The sequence below is a fragment of the Pristiophorus japonicus genome, chromosome 12 (assembly GCF_044704955.1).
Source record: "Pristiophorus japonicus isolate sPriJap1 chromosome 12, sPriJap1.hap1, whole genome shotgun sequence".
In the NCBI taxonomy this organism is placed as follows: Eukaryota; Metazoa; Chordata; class Chondrichthyes; family Pristiophoridae; genus Pristiophorus; species Pristiophorus japonicus.
Window position 1 is genome coordinate 169836988 of NC_091988.1, and position 13067 is coordinate 169850054.

Sequence of the window (13067 nt, forward strand, 5' to 3'; positions counted from 1 at the left end):
CGCATTCCCGCCCCGACCACCCTGCAGGGTGGGCGTCTGTTCAATGTGAGTTATTTTGGAGCTGCTGCTGTTGTTGAAGAATTGGATCACATTTTCCTTGCCTTTACTTGCACGAGTTTGCTTTGGGGAGGTGGTGGGAGAAAACCAATCACTTTTTAAAAAGTTTTCTTGGTGTGTGTTTATTCTTTTGGTCAGGGGTCTGGTCAGGCAATCGTGAATGGCACAGGATGGATTTCAAGTGTGCCAGAAACCACTTGTAGTGTATCATCACCACAGCACCCCCCACCCCCAAAAAAAGGCAGTTTAAAAAAGGGAATCTGGTCACACACACACTGGGTTAAGGGGAGATTTAATAGAGGTATTCAACATGTGAAGGCTTTTGATAAGGAGAAAGTGTTTCATCTAGCAATTGGGCAGCATAGATTTAAAATAATTGGCAAACGAACTGGAGGGAAATGAGGGTTTTTTTCACAGAGTTGTTAAGATCTGGAACGCACCATCTGAAAGCAGAAAGGTGCAAGCCAGATTCCATTGGAACTTTCAGAAGGCATTGGACATGTATTTGAAGAGGACTAATTTGCAGGGTTATGGAGAAAAGTCTGGGTTGTGGGACTAAATTAGATAGCTCTTTCAAAGAGCTGGCACAGGCATCACGACTGAATGGTCTGTGTACATAAGAACATAAGAAATAGTAGGAGTAGGCCACCTGGACCCTCGAGCCTGGTCAGCCATTTAATAAGATCATGGCTGATCTGATCATGCACTCAGCTCCACTTCCTTGCCTGCTCCCCAAAACCCTTTATTCATTTATCGCTCAAAAATCTGTCGATCTTTGCCTTAAATATTTTCAATGACCCAGCCTCCACAGCTCTCTGGGGCAGAGAATTCCACAGATTTGCAACCCTCTCAGAGAAGAAAGTCCTCCCCATCTCAGTTTTAAATGGGCGGCCCCTTATTCTGAGACTTAGGCTTTGGAGGCAGTTCGGAAAAGATTCACTAAGTTGATTCCGGGGATGAGGGGGTTGACTTATGAGGAAAGGTTGAGTAGGTTGGGCCTCTACTCATTGGAATTCAGAAGAATGAGAGGTGATCTTATTGAAACGTATAAGATTATGAGGGGGCTTGACAAGGTGGATGCAGAGAGAATGTTTCCACTGATGGGGGAGACTAGAACTAGAGGGCATGATCTTAGAATAAGGGGCCGCCCATTTAAAACAGATGAGAAATTTCTTCTCTTGGAGGGTTGTGAATCTATGGAATTCGCTGCCTCAGAGAGCTGTGGAAGCTGGGACATTAAATAAATTTAAGACAGAAATACAGTTTCTTAAATGATAAGGGGTTATGGGGAGCGAGCAAGGAATTGGAGCTGAGTCCATGATCAGATCAGCCATGATCTTATTGAATGGAGGAACAGGCTCAAGGGGCTGTATGGCCTACTTCTGCTCCTATTTTTTACGTTCTTATTATATCCCCTAGTTTTAGTTTAATAAGGAGACCAAAACTGTACGTAGTACTCTAGGTGTGGCCTCACCAATACCCTGTACAGTTGTAGCAGGACTTCTCTGCTTTTTATACTCTATCCCACTTGCAATAAAGGCCAACATTCCATTTGCCTTCCTGATTATTTGCTGTACCTGCATGCTAACTTTTTGTGTTTCATGCACAAGGACCTCCAGGTCTCTCTGTACTGCAGCATTTTGCAATTTTTCTCCATTTAAATTATAATTTTCTTTTCTATTTTTTTCTGCCAAAGTGGATAACTTCACATTTCCCCACATTATACTCCATCTGCCAAATTTTGTGCCCACTCACTTAGCCTGTGTGTATCCCTTTGCAGATTTTTTGTGTCCTCCTCACAATTTGCTTTCCCACCCATCTTTGTATCATCAGCAAACTTGACTACATTACACTCGGTCCCTTCATTCAAATCATTAATATAGATTGTAAATAGTTGAGGACTCAGCACCAATCCCTGCGGTACCCCAGAAAATGACCTATTTATCCCGACTCTCTGCTTTCTGTTAGCCCAATCCTCCATTCATGCTAATATATCAATCCCAATCCCGTAAACTTTTATCTTGTGCAGTAACCTGTTATGTGGCACCAAATCGAATGCTTTTTGGAAATCCAGATACACCACATCCACTGGTTCGCCCTTATCCACCCTGCTTGTTACATCCTCGAAGAACTCCAGCAAATTTGTCAAACATGATTTCCCATGAGAGAGCAGTGCCCCAGTGATGGACTGTGGAGGAAGAAGCATTTGAGGAAGATGATGTGATTGACAGTGTTGAAGGGAAGTGTCATGTATTCAACCAGCATTGTAACCCATGTATAATCTGACCTAAGTTGTACACTGTGAGAACAATGACCACTAGGTGGGAGACACTCCTAACCTGGGCCTTCAGGTACAAAAGTGGAAGCTCCACCCACCTTCATCACTTGGAGTGCCAAGGAATAAAGGACAGGTCACAGACTGACCTTCTCTCAAGCATGGGCCTCGTGTGCATTAATACTGTAGAGTAAGGACCTATCAATGGCGACGAGAAACTGGGATTTAAACCACGCGAGCATGGCCACTAGCAGAACAGACGAGAGGTACTGTGTTAAGGAATGGTTCGGACAGAGTTTCAACATTGTTAAAGCAGCACACAGTTCTCCAGGCAGACAGGGGCAATCGGGCATGCCCCAACATGTAGTCGAACCCAGAGGGGGAGTTCGACAGAGACAATGGCAAGCTGAACGGCGAAACACAATTGCAAGAGACAATGTGGCTAGTAATGGGGCCATCAACACCTAGTAATGGGGCCATCAACACCTGTTAATGGCGCACTCAAGGACAATAACAGGGGCAGTCAGGGACGATCGACTGGCAAGGGACCTTTTGTTTCCAACAACAGCTCATGTTGGAGGCGTGGAGGCACACACTCAGCTAGAGTTTGCAGAGATGAGCAAAATACCTGCAGAAATTGCAGAAATGAACGCTGGGGGAAATCGCTGGAAGCTGAAGTTCAGCGAGTTCATGTGGAGCACGTATACAGTTCATACACCAGGACGCCACCGATAATGATGAAAGTGCTCCTCAATGGCATCCCAGTATCAATGGAGCTAGACACGGGGGCCAGCCAGTCTCTGATGGGTAACAAATAGTTCGAAAAGTTGTGGGCGTCCAAGACCAGGAGGCCAAAATTATCGCCGATTGACGCACAGCTACGGACTTACACAAAGCAGATCATTCCGGTGCTAGGCAGCGCTACGGTAGTCGTGACCCACAAAGATTCGGAGAACAGGTTGCCACTCTGGATTGTCCCAGGGGACGGTCCCGCACTACTGAGGAGGAGTTGGCTTGCTGTCATGAACTGGAAATGGGGCGATGTCAATGCAATTTCCTCTGTGGAGCGAGTATCATGCTCACAGATCCTGGACAAATTTAACTCACTATTTCAACCCGGCATCGGCACTTTCATGGGGACCAAGGTAGTGATTCACATAAACCCGGACGCCAGGCCAGTACACCACAAGGCCAGAGCGGTGCCGTACATGATGCGGGAAAAGATAGAAGGTGAATTGGACCGCCTGCTGAGGGAAGGCATCATCTCGCCAGTCGAATTCAGTGACTGGGCGAGCCCGATCGTGCCGGTGCTCAAGACGGATGAGTCGGTCAGGATATGTGGTGAATACAAGGCCACCATCAATCGGGTGTCACTCCAAGACCAGTACCCGCTACCGAGAGCGGAGGACCTCTTTGCGACGCTATCCGGTGGCAAACTTTTTTCAAAATTGGACCTGACCTCAGCTTACATGTCCCAGGAGCTGGCGAGTGAGTCGAAAAAGCTGACCACCATCACGACACACAAGGGGTTGTTTGAGTACAACAAATGTCCGTTCGGGATTCGCTCGGCCGCCGCGATTCTCCAACGAAATATGGAAAGCATCCACAAGTCGATTCCAGGGACGGTGGTTTTTCAGGACGACATCCTCATCACGGGTTACGATACTGAAGAACACCTCCACAACCTGGAGGAGGTGCTACACAGACTGGACCGGGTAGGGCTGCGCCTGAAAAAGGCGAAGTGCGTCTTCCTAGCTCCAGAGGTAGAATTCCTGGGGATGAGGGTAGCAGCAGACGGGATAAGCCCGACTGCGTCCAAGACAGAAGTGATCCAGAGAGCACCCAGACCCCGTAACACGACGGAGCTGCGTTCGTTCCTGGGGCTCCTGAACTATTTTGATAACTTTCTTCCCAAATTGAGCATGCTGCTAGAGCCGCTACACGTGCTCCTATGCAAAGGTTGCGAATGGGTCTAGGGGGACAGCCAGGAAAGGGCTTTTAATAAAGCACGCAATTTGTTATGTTCCAACACCCTGTTAACACTATACGACGCATGTAAGAAACTTGTGTTAACGTGCGATGCGTCATCCTATGGTGTCGGGCGTGTGTTGCAGCATGTCAATGTCAAGGGTCAGTTACAGCCGTTAGCTTATGCCTCCAGGAATCTGTCCCAGGCAGAAAGGGGTTATGGGATGGTAGAAAAGGAGGCACTCGAATGTGTATATGCTGTAAAGAAAATGCACCAGTACCTGTTTGGCAGGAAATTTGAGCTAGAGACAGATCACAAACCCCGAACGTCCCTTTTGGCCGACAACAAGGCCATAAATGCAAACGCATCGGCCCGCATACAGAGGTGGGCACTCACTTTAGCCGCCTATAACTATACAATTCGGCACAGACCGGGCACCGAAAATTGCGCCGATGCACTCAGCAGGCTCCCACTAGCCACCACTGAAGGGGCTACTGAGCATGCTGCTGAGATGGTCATGGCTGTTGAAGCTTTCAGAAGTGAAGACTCACTTGTTACAGCCCATCAGATTAAAGTCTGGACAAATGGAGACCCGCTATTGTCTCTAGTCAAGAAATGTGTCCTGAATGGGGACTGGGCAGCCACGTACAGGGCATGCCCTGAGGAATTTAAACCATTTCACAGGCGCAGGGATGAACTCTCGATTCAGGCCGATTGCCTACTATGGGGAAACCGCATAGTCATGCCCCAGATGGGCAGAGAGGTGTTCATCAGAAAACTCCACAATGAGCACCTGGGCATTGTCATGATGAAGGCAATTGCCAGGTCACACGTTTGGTGGCCAGGGATAGACGCAGATCTGGAACTTTGTGTTTGCAGGTGCAACACGTGTGCCCAGCTGGGCAATGCGCCCAGGGAAGCCCCCCTTAGCCCCTGGTCATGGCCCGCTAAGCCTTGGTCACGCATCCATGTGGACTACGCAGGTCCTTTCATGGGAAAAATATTTTTGGTTGTAGTAGACGCCTACTCCAAATGGATCGAGTGTGACATTTTAAATTGAAGCAAATCCTCTGCCACGGTAGAAAGTCTACGGGCAATGTTCGCCGCCCACGGTCTACCGGACGTCTTGGTCAGTGACAATGGCCCGTGCTTCACAAGCACTGAATTCCAGGACTTCATGGCAGGCAATAGAATTAACCATGTCAGAATGGCACCGTTCAAGCCGGCCTCAAACGGCCAGGCAGAAAGAGCAGTGCAGATAATCAAACAGGGGATGCTCAGAATCCAAGGGGGTTCCCTACAAAGACGCTTATCACGCCTCCTGTTGGCCTATAGATCCCGACCACACTCACTCACAGGGGTTCCACCCGCAGAGCTGCTGATGAAAAGGATGCTCAAAACCCGGCTATCCCTTATACACCGTTGTGCGAGGCCCCTTGGGAAAGAATGACCATAATATGGTGGAATTCTACATTAGGATGGAGAATGAAACAGTTAATTCAGAGACCATGGTCCAGAACTTAAAGAAGGGTAACTTTGAAGGTATGAGGCGCGAATGGGCTAGGATAGATTGGCGAATGATACTTAAGGGGTTGACAGTGGATGGGCAATGGCAGACATTTAGAGACTGCATGGATGAATTACAACAATTGTACATTCCTGTCTGGCGTAAAAATAAAAAAGGGAAGGTGGCTCAACCGTGGCTATCAAGGGAAATCAGGGATAGTATTAAAGCCAAGGAAGTGACATACAAATTGGCCAGAAATAGCAGTGAACCCGGGGACTGGGAGAAATTTAGAACTCGGCAGAGGAGGACAAAGGGTTTGATTAGGGCAGGGAAAATAGAGTATGAGAGGAAGCTTGCAGGGAACATTATGATGGACTGGAAACGTTTCTATAGATATTTAAAGAGAAAAAGGTTAGTAAAGACAAACGTAGGTCCTCTGCAGTCAGAATCAGGGGAAGTCATAACGGGGAACAAAGAAATGGCAGACCAATTGAACAAGTACTTTGGTTCGGTATTCACTAAGGAGGACACAAACAACCTTCCGGATATAAAAAGGGTCAGAGGGTCTAGTAAGAAGGAGGAACTGAGGGAAATCCTTATTAGTTGGGAAATTGTGTTTGGGAAATTGATGGGATTGAAGGCCGATAAATCCCCAGGGCCTGATGGACTGCATCCCAGAGTACTTAAGGAAGTGGCCTTGGAAATAGCGGATGTATTGACAGTCATTTTCCAACATTCCATAGACTCTGGATCACTTCCTATGGAGTGAAGGGTAGCCAATGTAACCCCACTTTTTAAAAAAGGAGGGAGAGAGAAAACAGGGAATTATAGACCGGTCAGCCTGACATCGGTAGTGGGTAAAATGATGGAATCAATTATTAAGGATGTCATAGCAGCGCATTTGGAAAGAGGTGACATGATAGGTCCAAGTCAGCATGGATTTGTGAAAGGGAAATCATGCTTGACAAATCTTCTGGAATTTTTTGAGGATGTTTCCAGTAGAGTGGACAAGGGAGAACCAGTTGATGTGGTGTATTTGGACTTTCAGAAGGCTTTCGACAAGGTCCCACACAAGAGATTAATGTGCAAAGTTAAAGCACATGGGATGGGGGTAGTGTGCTGACGTGGATTGAGAACTGGTTGGCAGACAGGAAGCAAAGAGTAGGAGTAAATGGGTACTTTTCAGAATGGCGGGCAGTGACTAGTGGGGTACCGCATGGTTCTGTGCTGGGGCCCCAGCTGTTTACTTGTACATTCATGATTTAGACGAGGGGATTAAATGTAGTATCTCCAAATTTGCGGATGACACTAAGTTGGGTGGCAGTGTGAGCTGCGAGGAGGATGTTATGAGGCTGCAGAGTGATTTGGATAGGTTAGGTGAGTAGGTAAAGGCATGGCAGATGAAGTATAATGTGAATAAATGTGAGGTTATCCACTTTGGTGGTAAAAACAGAGAGACAGACTATTATCTGAATGGTGACAGATTCGGAAAAGGGGAGGTGCAACGAGACCTGGATGTCATGGTACATCAGTCATTGAAGGTTGGCATGCAGGTACAGCAGGTGGTTAAGAAAGCAAATGGCATGTTGGCCTTTATAGCGAGGGGATTTGAGTACAGGGGCAGGGAGGTGTTACTACAGTTGTACAGGGCCTTGGTGAGACCACATCTGGAGTATTGTGTACAGCTTTGGTCTCCTAACTTGAGGAAGGACAATCTTGCTTTTGAGGGAGTGCAGCGAAGGTTCACCAGACTGATTCCCGGGATGTTTGGACTGACATATCAAGAAAGATTGGATCAACTGGGCTTGTATTCACTGGAGTTCAGAAGAATGAGAGGGTATCTCATAGTAACATTTAAAATTCTGATGGGTTTAGACAGGTTAGATGCAGGAAGAATATTCCCAATGTTGGGGAAGTCCAGGACCAGGGGTCACAGTCTAAGGATAAGAGGTAAGCCATTTAGGACCGAGATGAGGAGAAACTTCTTCACCCAGAGAGTGGTGAACCTGTGGAATTCTCTACCACCGAAAGTTGTTGAGGCCAATTCACTAAATATATTCAAAAAGGAGTTAGATGTAGTCCGTACTACTAGGGGGATCAAGGGGTATGGCGAGAAAGCAGGAATGGGGTACTGAAGTTGCATGTTCAGCCATGAACTCATTGAATGGCGGTGCAGGCTCGAAGGGCCGAATGGCCTACTCCTGCACCTATTTTCTATGTTTCTATGTACCCCATCATGAAAGAAATTTTCAAGAGCAGGCGCCAGCCACAATATGACTACCATGACAGGAATGCGAGGGCGTGATGTATTGATATAAATGATCCTGTTTTTGTCCTCAAATACGCTGCAGGGCCCAAATGGCTCGCAGGCACTGTGATTGCCAAAGAGGGAAATAGGATTCTGGTAGTTCAACTTACCAATGGACAAATCTGCCGCAAACACGTGGATCAAACAAAAAGGAGGTTCAGTAACCCCATAGAAGAAGCAGAGGAAGAACACGATGTGGAGTTCACTCCACCACAGGTGACCGAACACCGGAACCAAAGGGAGGAGAGCCCAATCACTGTGGGCAGTCTGGATAGGCCTGAGCCACCGCAAACAGCAGACACTCAGGCCAGCGCCCAACAACCGGAGCCCCAACTCAGGCGCTCTACAAGAGAGCGTAAACCACCAGAGAGACTCAACCTGTGATCCCAATAAGACTTTGGGGGGGAGGTGATGTCATGTATTCAACCAGCATTGTAACCCATGTATAATCTGACCTAAGTTGTACACTGTGAGAACAATGACCACTAGGTGGGAGACACTCCTAACCTGGGCCTTCAGATACAAAAGGGGAAGCTCCACCCACCTTCATTACTTGGAGTGCTAAGGAATAAAGGACAGGTCACAGACTGACCTCTCAAGCATGGGCCTCGTGTGCATTTATACTGTATAGTAAGGACCTATCAGGAAGGAACAAAGAAGTCTCCGAGGATGAGGATGGACAGAAATCCACAGTCACATCTATGATTAGTCGATTTGCTATGGAGGTGCTCACAGTAAGTCAGCGGATACGCTGTTTTAGAAAGACAGGAGCACGTCAAAGGGCAGATAGAGTGCAGAGCGGTAGGGCAAATTGGAAAAAGAATGTGGGCGGGGGTTGTAAAAGCACATTGAAGAGAAGGGTCTAAAGCAGTCTGTTGCAGGAAGATAGATGATAAGGTGGAGTTGCTGGGGAAAAGAGTTCCAGAAGGATGAGCATAGTGTTAAAGGAGTTGGAGGTACTTGGGTGTTTGTGGGAGCTTAAGTGGACGACTTCAGTTTTGTCAAGGAAGTTGTGGTTCAACATCACACAAGAGGTTAGAGATGGTGACAACAGCTTTGAGTTTGAGGAAGAATGAAAGATAGACCTTGCATTTATATAGTGCCATTGCATAGCACTCAGAATGGCTCAAAGCACTTCATATGCAGTCACTCTTATGTCGGCAGCAATTTGGTCTGCAGCAAGGTCTCTTAACCAGCAATGAGATGAATGACCATTTAATTTATTTTTGGTGATGTTGGTTGAGAAAAGAATGTTGAATTCTGCTTTTCAGCAAATAGTGACATGGAATTTTTAACGTGCATTTCATCTGAAGGATAGCATTTCCAGCGAAAGAGAATTCTATCATTACTGTATTATAATGTCAGTTTAAATTATGTGATCAAATCGTGGAATGGTGCTTGAACCCACAACCTTCTGGCTAAGCGTACGCGTGTGGACGCTTGCCCAATGCTTACAGATGATGCTGCCAAGGAGTAGCATATAAATAATAGAGGGTGGAACCCTGAGGTACTGAAGGGGTGACTGTGGGAAAGGGTGGAGAAGCTACTAAAGGTGATGTAGTACCTATGATATGACAAGTAATAATAACTTTTATTTATATAGTGCCTTTAACATAGTAAAACGTCCCAAGGTGCTTCACAACAATTTTACAGCATGTTCGATAGTGACCATTGAGGGAAAGTGAGAAAAGTGTGAGAAGGAACTGTAAAAAGAGGTTAATGGTTTCCACCTGAGGCGACAGCCAAAATGCACATGCAGATAGATACAGGCGAAAAAAACAATTTAAAAAAAAGAAATTCAAATTACATTGTAAATAATATAATAAAGAGTATACAATAGTAAATTCAGTGTAATAAAGTAGGAGTGCAACCATGAGAGCGCAGTACCACAGTGATATACTGTGGAGGAAGAAGCATTTGAGGAAGATGATGTGATTGACAGTGTTGAAGGGAAGGAACAAAGAAGTCTCAGAAGCTGAGGATGGACAGAAATCCACAGTCACAATCACACAGAATGATGTTTGTGGTATTGATCAATGTGGTCTAATTACTGTAGGTGAAGCAAAAACTGAAGTGGGGCACATCAAACAGAGAGATGAGAGTATAATTGCAAGAATAGACATGTTCCATGCTTTTAGAGAAAGGGGAGAGTGAAGATGGAGTGATGGTTGGAGAGGATGGAGAGCCAACAAGTTTTTTGACGAGGTCATAGTGAAGGATAGGAGCAGGTTTATGTCAGCAAGAATTGGGTTGAGGAAACCTCTTGAAAACAGCACTTGGTCTCGATTCCATGGCCGGAATCTTATCAGCCCTGTGAGTGCGGGTTTGGAGGCGGGTCCGCTGTCAAAATGGCTGTGATTGACAGCAGCGAGGATCCCGTTCTGAACCCACCTCCTTGTGAGTTCACAGATCTGACACCAAGCGGCGGGCCAACCAATTAACACCATTAAGAGGTACTTTAAAGGTATTTAAAAGGAATTTTACCAGGTATTTACCATTTTTCCAAGTTTTTCCACGAGGTTCACGTCCTTTGGGGAACATGTCAGGTAAGCATGTCGGGTTCTCAATGACTCGCCATTGCTTTGACTAGTTGACAGCTGCAGAAGTGATATAAAAGCTACTATTTCACAGCTGTTCACTTTTCTAATCTCAGAAGCTGAAGCCTTCAGGGTTTGGAAGACACTTTTGAGCTGTATGTAGGTTGGAATTCTTTGCAGTGAACTCTCTAACCATTGTCACCTCCTTGGAGCAACCTCTCTCCATTGACAGATCGCTTCTGTCATCTCAACTTCACCTGCCATCTATTCCATCAGCATCGGTGCCCTTGAAAAAATCTCACCTTGGTCCTCAGAATCCCACCATGATCAGCCTCAACACCAACATCACTATACACAGCAGCATCACCAACAATAACACCAACCTTATCCGCAATCACCTGATGCTGCACAGGACACAGGCATTCAGCACCCAACCACATTGCTGCTCGGGATACCAGGGATGGCCTCACCATGCCCAGATTTACTTCACTTGACGCTGCACATCCTGGCTGCCACATGATGCGCCAGGTTGTTACCACCATAAAGCATCCCTGCAATGCCCAGGCCATTCCTTTCACACTCGTCACCATTGTGGGGAGTACCCTTATGTTTCACCATTCACTACAACTCACTAAGCCACTTCCAAAGGTGCACACAAATCTGTCCAAGAATGCAAAGTGTTGAAAATAAAGATTTCAATGTTTGACAACACATTAGCAGAAACTCTACATGAACGTTGGCTAAATGACCCAAGTGCCTACCCATGTGTGTTAGTTGGTATGATTGGACAAGGATGAGGGTGAGTGTGAAGTATGGCTGGGGAGATGGGGGTGTGATAATTTAGATAGATAGAGAAGGATGGGTAGAGGTGCAAGGTAAGTTGGTGTGAGTAAGGATGTGCAGGGGTAGGGTAGGGAAGGCAGAGTGATGGGGATGTGATGAGTGGAACAGCAGGATGAGGTTGAGTGTGGCTTTGCAGTAACGTTTCACGATCTTCTGAGGCCATTGAAAGGTTTGTGTCGCTGTCGCCGCTCCTTCTGACGACATTCCTGCTTGTGACCTCTTGTGCAATTTGCAACCAGGCTGTGTTGGTCTCCTGGGGAGGCTCTCTTTCGCTCATTGGGAAGGAAAAGAACTTCCCTGCCTGCTGAGACTCCTCCCATAAGCATCTGGAGGGAGTCATGGAAGAGCCTGGGTGCACCTTTGTGCAATACTTGTCAGTGTTTTCAGCACCTCAATGCTGCAGAACACTGACAAAATAACTGTCAAAATCAATGTGACCAGGGTCCCTTTAAGGAAACCAGCTGATGACGCATCATTAAATGACTCCATCAGACCTGATTTCTTTTAATTGGCTGGGAACTTCGCAGGGCAGGCTTAACCAGCCCAATCTAGGGAAGAGTTTTATCACAGGAGCGAGGTCGCGACTTCGACTGCCACAGTTGGCAAAATTGCGGCCCATGTGTGCAATACCTTGGGTTTTTTTACACACACACATCTGTAACACTTTCCTATTGTCACATTTTCAGTCAACTTTTTGCCATTATAAATTCCTATCTTCACATTTATATTGGCGTAGAAATTCTGCCTTCTCCCTCCCGCGGGCATTCGACTAGATTTTAGAGAAAAAATGCACACCTACCTGAAGTTGCTGCGCCCGCTCGAGTTCCCGATCCACGGGCCTCCTCTCCCTGCGCGTCGCAGCGCGTGCTCGTATGGATGTGCACGGGAGTCACGTGCGCCTGGACACCCAATCACAGGGAAGTATTTTCTTATTCATAATAATGGGAACTCCATAAGTTGGAGTTCCCATTATTATGAATGAGAACCCGCCACCCCCCCCAAAACTAATAAAAAATAGAAAATATACACTACATATTTAAGATTCATTTAAATTAAAGTTATTAATGTCTTATAAAAAAATATATTTTCCCGATTTAAAAAAAAAAGTTATTTTAATTGTGCCTTAAAATAAACTTACCATAGTGGGGAGGGTTTTTAAACAATAAAATATGTTTTCATAATTTTATTTTAATATGTTTTTGTGTATTTTAAAATACTTGCGCCTGTAAAAGTAGGCTATGCGCCTGCTTTTTCAGGCGCAAGATTTTTGAGGACATTTTCTGGGCAAGATATGCATAAATATCGCAATCTTGCATGTACAAATGATCTCGCTCCCGATCTGGCTACGACAGATCAGAAAAATCGGTTTTCAGCACGTATGCATTGCGCGCTGAAAACCGGCTTTTCCGATGCCTTCTCAGGTCAGTAGAAACTTCGTACGGGCTCGGGGACATCGGAATTTCTACCCCAATGTGTTTTACCTATGTAAACTCATTATTCTGATTGTGTATTTGATCACTTGTTCCACCAAATCACTCAAAATGCTTTCTGAAAAATTTCCATCACCAATT

The 13067-nt window shown here is 46.0% G+C and overlaps 1 protein-coding gene across 5 annotated transcripts in view; it reads left to right on the plus strand.

The window, feature by feature from the left end:
* znf512b (zinc finger protein 512B) overlaps positions 1 to 13067 on the plus strand; it is a 147422-nt gene that overhangs the window by 560 nt on the left and 133795 nt on the right. The gene's annotated exons all lie outside the window — the stretch shown is intronic.